General features: G+C 47.6%; 1 pseudogene; it reads right to left on the bottom strand.

Annotated features, from left to right (window-relative positions):
• LOC105419952 (alpha-(1,3)-fucosyltransferase 9-like) overlaps positions 1-8,668 on the bottom strand; it is a 9,126-nt pseudogene continuing 458 nt past the window's right edge.

The following is an 8,668-nucleotide window of genomic DNA, read 5'->3' as shown; positions in this document are numbered from 1 at the left end:
CATGTTGTCTTCTCTGTAGTTTGGGCTGGATCAGCAAATAGCGGCACATGTTAATTTTGCTGTTTTATTTTTGACCAGGTATGTTTTTCTTGCCCTTTTGCAATTCTCGTGTTGGGAAGAGTTTGGGCTGGATCAGCAAATAGCGGCACATGTTAATTTTGCTGTTTTATTTTGTCCAGATTAAACGGAGAGTGCCTCCAAAAGTTCAACTGTGTCCCGTGGCTACTCTACGCACCACAACCACAAAAATAACACAACGCAGACATACACCGGTCACATAACGACTATTTCTGTAAAGTTCATATTAGCGATATGCTGAGGAACAAAAACTGGCACACCTCATGCAACCCAGTTTGTATTGGATCATGCAGTCAGACGTGAGGCACAATTCGCCCCTGCCTCACCCACGGTTTCTTGCCCTGGATTTGATCGGAAAAACTCAAATTCAGTAGCAAACAGGAATGCAGAAGAACAGGCCTTGATGGCAGCATGTGTGAATATTACCTTCGATCAATCATCTGATAGCACTTTTTCATCCATGAAAATCCTGGTAGTCTCCTGCGTGGTGTGGCGCCATTCAGGTACACAATCATATAATCTTCTGCCACCATTAACTCCAAGGTGTTTATGACGTACCTGCATAAACCAGGGTAAATCACACTCTCTCTGCTCACAATTTGAAAACAGCCGTTTGTGTCACTGTAACATAATTCCATGCCCCCGTTGAGCTCAAATCTGTTTACTATTGAGCTTCACTCTTGGACACTTTTGGTGTCTGACACCAAAGAAACAAAAGAAAAACACAACTGGCAAAAACAGACCAAATGAACGTTGTTGGAGGATACTGCTCCATGTGGCGTCTACTTACAGAAAAAGGTTTTCCATGACATAACTGTAATTGTCACAGTTGCTGTCTGGCAGGAAGCATGCTGAAAACACAATGATGGCGTTTCGCTCGGCCTAAAAGCCTGTAAACGAGAGAGAAAACACTGAAAACGCACCACATAAACCCAGGCGGACCCTTGACTGTGAGCACCGCACGCATCCAGTAGAGGGCAGACTTGTGCGCTTTCAAACTAACGCATACGACACAATCTGGCAACACTGGATTTACCAGTGCTCAGAACTTGTACAATTTTAAGAGGCCCAGGCCTGTCTGGGGGGGGGGGGGGGGGGACACACCATTTTAGCCCCTTTGTGGCTAGAGCAGCCCAGCCACATGACGTCACTCGAAGAAAAGTTGCTGCTCGCTCAGACTGTTACAATAGTGCACGTTAGATACTTTATTCTCAGACTAGAAAACAGAATTGCGTTGTGAGTCAGTAGCGCGCGCGCGCGCGTGTGTTTTTAAAAAAGGACACAATGAGCAACACAACAGTATCCTGTAATTACAGGTGCAGACAGGTGCGACATGACAGAAATTTCTAAAAAGCCAAATTAAGTTCTTGCAACAACAATGCAGTCCCTCATATTTTTACATTTCTCTTTTGTTTTAAGTTGATTGACAAGACAATTCAATTCACTTTTTTTAAACACGTTTCCAAAAACATAAAAGTTTACCAAAGTGCTCCACAGGGATTAACATATAAACCCAAGGATTTAAGATCCGCCTACAGAGCCAACAGATCTGTGGACGACGCGGTCAACCTGGCCCTTCACTCCATCCTGCAGCATCTGGACTCCCCGGGAACCTACGCGAGGATCCTGTTCGTGGACTTCAGCTCTGCGTTCAACACCATCCGCCCCGCTCTGCTACAGGACAAGCTGTCCCAGCTTAGTGTGCCTGACTCCCTCTGCAGGTGGATTAACATATAAACCCAAGGATTTAAGATCCGGTGTTGCTCTCGGAGGTTGTGTGGTGCGATTGCTCTGTGATCTCAGTAGGGGGCGCGGTTAAGCAGCTCTTTCGGTTCCCCTGGCAACCGCAGCATTTTGGAGGAGCCGACACCGGCTGTCTTCCTTTATTGCCTCTTCTCCATTGGTTTTGACATTGTTACTGTAGTGCCTGTTTTATCAATACTTTAACCACTGTTGTGCCCAGAGTTGTTTCAATAACATGGTGTCTGCCAAACAAATACTCAAGAAATAGAAATGTTTGCATTAGTTTGGCTCATCCTGCTCATGTGTCGACTCTGCAGCCCGGCTATGCATACATGCCAACACCCAATCCTATATGAACACTGACAAAGACTGCTCACAATAAGTCAGGCAAACTTGTTGATCCAGTAAAAGTTGACTGACTGCTAGATGACCGTGTTGGTAACTGCTCCACCTAAGCACAGCTGCAGTCTTGGAAGGTTTTTGATGGTACTTTGATACGATGTATGCTAAAGGACGAGGGCGTTTGTATACATTTGGGGCTTTTCACTCTCTTAGGACCCAAAATGTGAATCCAGGGTTCCATTTGCTGCCTTCGGCTTCTTAACAGAAAGATCACAACATGTGAAAGTCAGTGGTGTACTGTTCTTTTATCACTGAACCCCCTCTAAGCTCATGTCTTATCACCACCATGGTTTTACTTATTTCAAATTATAAATTGTCTCTAGTTCTTGTATTTCATGTATTTCATGCAGCCAGTGATTCAAAAATAAAAGAAGATCCACAGAACAAAAACCTTGTTGTGAATCAAAACCCAAAAATCAGTCAACTGGCTGCACCGCCTCCGGTCCCCAAGGTACCTGAACGCTCACCGGCCACTGTACCTCTCCAGGCTTCGGACTTCCAGCATCTTCAGATTAAGACACGAGGCACCGGAGGCCGAGCAGACAACTTATCTTTGCAAAATGTGTCATTCAACAGTCAGCTGCCAGATGATAACTGAATAAGAACATTCAATGAAAGAACACAGCAGGACGTACTTACACGGATCATAGCTGTGATGATTAAAGTTGCCGATTTTGGATGAATATATGAGGAGCAGCAGCAACAACAACAAACGGAATTTTAAAGCTGAAATTTTTGTCCGTTCTGACCCTAAAATGCTCGAATAATTATTAAGAAAAATAATTTTAAAAAAAAATCAATCCATTTGTTTCTTCTATTTAACTCTTTAAATGACCTAGTTGCAAAGAAACACCTCAGTACAGAAAAAAATAATTGCGTGTTATTATTTAATTGTGTGTTAATCATTAGCAGTCAGGGTCAAACACATGCCACCACTTATACATCACCACATAACATATCCCACTTATATTTCAAATGACCAAAAATAATATACTTTATTTTCCTGCACAAATGGAATTTAGTTTTCAAAATCAAAGTCAGCGATAATCAGGAATCAGTCACATTTACCTTTTTTGAACCCTTCCATTGGCACCCTGCAATTGGGATGAGAGATGTGTAAAATGATTAACTCAACATCAAGTCCAGTAGCCAGTTTAGTCCAGCAACATAAAACTGATAAAATAATAAAAGGAACAGAGCTGTAAAACACTTCATTTAGTACACACCCTGCACGGCTGGAGTGAAGGGCAAAATATCCAACGCCCGTATGCAGCAAAATCATTATAGAACATTTGAATCTGTAACGCAAAGTAGCTGTTTAGTGGCACCTTAACCTGAGAATCTACCCACCTAAACCTGAGCATCTACCCACCTAAACCTGAGAATCTACCCACCTAAACCTGAGCATCTACCCACCTAAACCTGAGCATCTACCCACCTAAACCTGAGCATCTACCCACCTAAACCTGAGAATCTACCCACCTAACCTGAGCATCTACCCACCTAAACCTGAGAATCTACCCACCTAAACCTGAGAATCTAAGATTAAGATGGACTTTATTCATCCCCGTGGGGAAATTGAATTATAGTAGCAGCGAATGCAGAGTAAAGAGACAGAAAAAAATAAATACAGATAGATTAGAATGTTATAAGCATATATACAGCATATATTATAAGCATATATATAATATATACATAATATAATATATACATATTATAAGCATATATACATAAATATAGAATAAATTAGAAATAAAATTACAACATAAACATTACACAATTATTGTTGAGTTGGTTTGAGTGAATTGTACAGTTTAATGGCGGACGGCAGGAATGACTTCCTGTAGCGTTCCTTGGAGCAGCGAGGCTGCAGGAGTCTGTTGCTGAAGCTGCTCCTCAGTTTGTCCACTGTGTTATGGAGGGGGTGGGAGGGACTGTCCATGATTGTCCGCAGTTTCAACACCATCCTGTCCCTCACCACCTCGTCCAAGTTATCAAGTCTACAGCCAACAACAGACCCTGCCTTTTTGATGAGTTTGTTGAGTCTGTTGGCATCCTTTGCTTTAATGCCTGCACCCCAGCACACTACAGCAGAGAAGATGGTGCTAGCCATGACAGACTGGTAGAACATCTGGAGCATCCTGCTGCAAACACTGAAGGACCTGAGTCTCCTGAGGAAATAGAGTCTGCTCATGGCCTTCTTGTAGACAGCATCGGTGTTTGTGGACCACTCCAGTTTATTGTCCAGCTGAACACCCAGGAACCTGTAAGATGGGACTATTTCCACGTCCTTCCCACTGATGCAGACTGGGGAGGGTGGGGACTTGCTTTTTCTGAAATCCACCACCATCTCCTTCGTCTTGGTCACGTTGAGCTGCAGAAGGTTCTCCCTGCTCCACCTGACAAAACTCTCCACAAGGTCCCTGTATTCATCCTCCTGTCCATTCTCCACACACCCGACTATGACTGTGTCATCCGAGTACTTCTGGAGATGACATGTCTCAGAGTGGTACTGGAAGTCGGCTGTGTAGGTGGTGAACAGGAATGGGGAGAGCACAGTTCCTTGAGGAGCTCCTGTGTTGCTCATCAGGGGGTCGGACACACAGCTCCGCAGTCTCACAAACTGTGGCCGACCTGTCAGGTAGTCCTCGATCCAAGAAACAAGGGGAGCATCCATCTGCATCTTCTCCAACTTCGCCCTCAGCAGTCTTGGCTGGATGGTATTGAAGGCAGAAGAGAAGTCGAAGAACATGACCCGCACTGTGGTGTTTAGTCTGTCCAAGGAGGAGTAAGCCCTCTGCAGCAGGTATATCACTGCGTCATCAACCCCCACCTTGGGCTGATAGGCAAACTGCAGAGGGTCCTGAAAGGGGCTCACCAGAGGTCTGAGGTGTGTCAGCACCAGCCGCTCCATGACCTTCATAATGTGGGAGGTCAGTGCTATTGGCCTGTAGTCACTCGGTGCCACAGGATGGGTCTTCTTTGGCACCGGGACCAGGCAGGATGTCTTCCAGAGCACTGGGATCCTCTGAAGATGAAGGCTCTGGTTGAACAGGTGCTGCAGTATCCCACACAGCTGCCTGGAGCAGTTCCTCAGCACTCGTGGGCTGATGCCGTCCGGTCCGGCAGCCTTTCTCTGGTTGAGCCTCTCCAGCTCTCTCCTCACCTGGCCAGACGTGAAGGATAGTCCTGTCGGGGGGATGGGTGACATGCTGGGATCCATGTAGGGTGTCAGCAGGGGGGAGGGGGAAGAAGTTGGCAGAGGTGTTAGGGGCTCTGGGAGGTGTGAAGGGGACCCATTGTTATCCAGAGGAATATTGGGACAGCTGGGGGAGGGGGAGCTAGAGTCAAACCTGTTGAAGAACTGGTTCAACTCATTGGCTTGGTCCACGTTCCCATCAGCTGAGCGTATTCCTTTCTTCTGGAAGCCAGTGATCGTCCTCATCCCACTCCAAACATCCCTGGTCTGGTTCCTCTCCAGTCTCTCCTCCAGCTTCTTCCTGTAGGCGTCCTTGCTCTCCTTCAGACTGCGTTTCAGTTCCTTCTGTACACTCCTGAGCTCAGCCGGGTCCCCAGCAGTGAAGGCCCTCTTCTTCTTATTCAAAAGGGCCTTCAGGTCACTTGTCACCCATGGTTTGTTGTTTGGGTAACAGCGTACCTTCTTGGTGGGGACGGAGTTCTCAGTGCAGAACTTGATGTAGTCGGAAACACAGTCTGTCAGTCCATCCAGGTCCTCACCATGTGGTTCACAGAGAGCAGACCAGTTGGTGGTCTCCAGGGCATCCCTCAGACAGTCCACGGCACCATCCGACCATTTCATAACAGTCCTCACAGTGACTGGTTGCTGCTGAACCACAGGTGTGTATGATGGGGAGAGCAGCACGAGATTGTGGTCAGACTTGCCTAGCGGAGGGAGTGCAGTGGAAGTGTATGCTCTGGTGACATTAGCATACAGTAGATCCAAAGTCTTCCTGTCTCTCGTGCTGCACTGGACATACTGGTGGAATGTAGGGAGAGTGGACTTAAGGGAGGCATGATTGAAGTCCCCTGTGATGAGGATAAAGGCTCCGGGATGTTTAGTCTGCAAGTCAGCCGTGACAGAGTGGATGACGTCACAGGCCGAGTCCGCTTTACCGGTCGGGGGAATATAAACGGTGATGGCGATGACGTTAGTAAACTCCCGTGGCAAATAGTATGGACGGAGTCCGATAGCAATAAGTTCCACGTCGGGACTGCACACGCGCTCCTTGACGTGAATATGCTCCGGGTTGCACCACCTGTTGCTAACGAACACGGCCAGTCCCCCTCCTTTCTTCTTACCGGCCGCGGTGGTGTCTCGGTCCGCTCGCACAGTGGTGAAACCAGCGATCGTCACATTAGAGTCCGGTATCAGTCCATGGAGCCACGTCTCCGTGAAACACATGATACTGGCCTCTCTGTACTCCCGCTGGGTCCGTGTGAGCGCCTCCAGCTCGTCCATCTTATTCGCCAGGGACCAGACATTCCCCGTTATGACCACGGGGACGCAGGGTTTAAAACGTCGCCTCTTCATCCTCTGTTTAACTCCAGCCTTAGTCCCTCGTTGTTTCCTCCTCACCTCCTTAGGGATTTGGGGCTTCTCTCCGACCACAAAGGATGGTGGTCTTAGAGCCATCAGCTGGTCGCGTGTATAGACAATACCGCTCCGCTTCTCGGCACAGCTGATGGGGGCCGCGAATAACCCAAGCACCGCAAAACAGAGAAAAAAGTATTCGAGCCTCCAAAACATGGTGTCTGAATACTCCAGTTGAAAATGGAAAGAAAGAAAGAAAATCCAAATAGAAAAGAATGTAAACAAGTATAGAAAACACTACGAAAGTTTAAAAAGAACAATTAAGTTTAGGGAGCTGCTACTACTGGCTGCCGCCTGAGACAGCGCCATTTTAGCCATCTACCCACCTAACCTGAGAATCTACCCACCTAAACCTGAGAATCTACCCACCTAACCTGAGAATCTACCCACCTAAACCTGAGAATCTACCCACCTAACCTGAGAATCTACCCACCTAAACCTGAGAATCTACCCACCTAAACCTGAGAATCTACCCACCTAAACCTGAGAATCTACCCACCTAAACCTGAGAATCTACCCAGCTAACCTGAGAATCTACACACCTAAACCTGAGAATCTACGCAGCTAAACCTGAGAATCTACCCACCTAACCTGAGAATCTACGCAGCTAAACCTGAGAATCTACCCACCTAAACCTGAGAATCTACCCACCTAAACCTGAGAATCTACCCAGCTAAACCTGTACTTCACTTGGTCACTGATTACAGTGGGACTGGACTGTTCACGAACAGTCGGGAACATTTGCATCAAACCACAGAGCTAAATAGAAAAACAAAAACCAGCAAAACCTTCTTCATAGGGCCAGAATGAATGCATAAACACAAAAGCAGACAATGAAACCCCCCCCCCCAACAGGCTCAGGAAAGAGGAAAACGTTCCTATCAACAGTCCTGGGTCAGAGCCGGGCCTCATTATGAAGTGAGAGAGGGGAAGAGAATGTGGTGTTTTTTTTAATTTAGTAAAAACAAATTATTCTTCTTAAGTGCAGCTACACACGTGTGTGTGTGTGTGTGTGTGTGTGTGTGTGTGTGTGTGTGTGTGTGTGCGTGCGCGTGTTTACGTCGCCACTAAAAACCACTTGTACAGGTCAGGGACGTATCTGAAGACCCTGCTCACGCTCAGGTGGTGGCAGGCCTGGCAGATGGGGTGCAGGAACCGGTACTTTTCGTCAGCAAACGGGGTCCCGATGGTGTAAAACTTCCGCCAGTCGAAGTATCTCAGGTAGGCCTCCTCGTCCTGGTCGAGGCTCTGGAGGTGCGCGGCCAGGGCAGCGGAATCGGCAAAATCGTTCACGTGAATGAAGGAAGAACCCGGGACAAAACTCTCGTAGTTTCTCCTCGGGGGGCCCAGGGCCACCGGGACGGTCCCGAGGGCCAGAGGCGTGGTGAACTTCTCGGTGATGTAATCTCTGTGAATGGAGCTCTCCAAGGACAGGTAGAACTTGCAGCTTTTGATGGTGGACAGGTAGTCCTCGCCCTCCATCTTGTCGATGAGGTCCACCGCGATGTGCTTGAGGAGGTCCACGTAGGCGTTGTAGGTCTGATTGAAGGTGTTGGTCATCTCTTTGCTGTCCACGATCCAGCAGACCAAACGCCGCTTCGGAGGAGGCGTGAAGCCTTTTTCCGGGGTTTTCCTGGCGGAGACCTTCCACCGTACCTGGATGTCGGCGTCCTTCCTGTAAGTCATGGTCAGATTGAAAAGCGCTTGTATGCCCGGGATCTGCTGGGAGACCAAGGGGGGTCTGGGTTGAACCAGATCCACCTCTGAGTTCTGGTGCGGGAGGTGGGCAGGTTGGACAGGTCCTGGCTGATTGCTTTGTGATATAACAAAACC

The sequence above is a fragment of the Takifugu rubripes genome, unplaced genomic scaffold (genome assembly GCF_901000725.2).
Source record: "Takifugu rubripes unplaced genomic scaffold, fTakRub1.2, whole genome shotgun sequence".
Classification (NCBI taxonomy): domain Eukaryota; kingdom Metazoa; phylum Chordata; class Actinopteri; order Tetraodontiformes; family Tetraodontidae; genus Takifugu; species Takifugu rubripes.
Note: the sequence above shows the minus strand (reverse complement) of the source record. Positions and strands in the feature narration are given on the sequence as shown.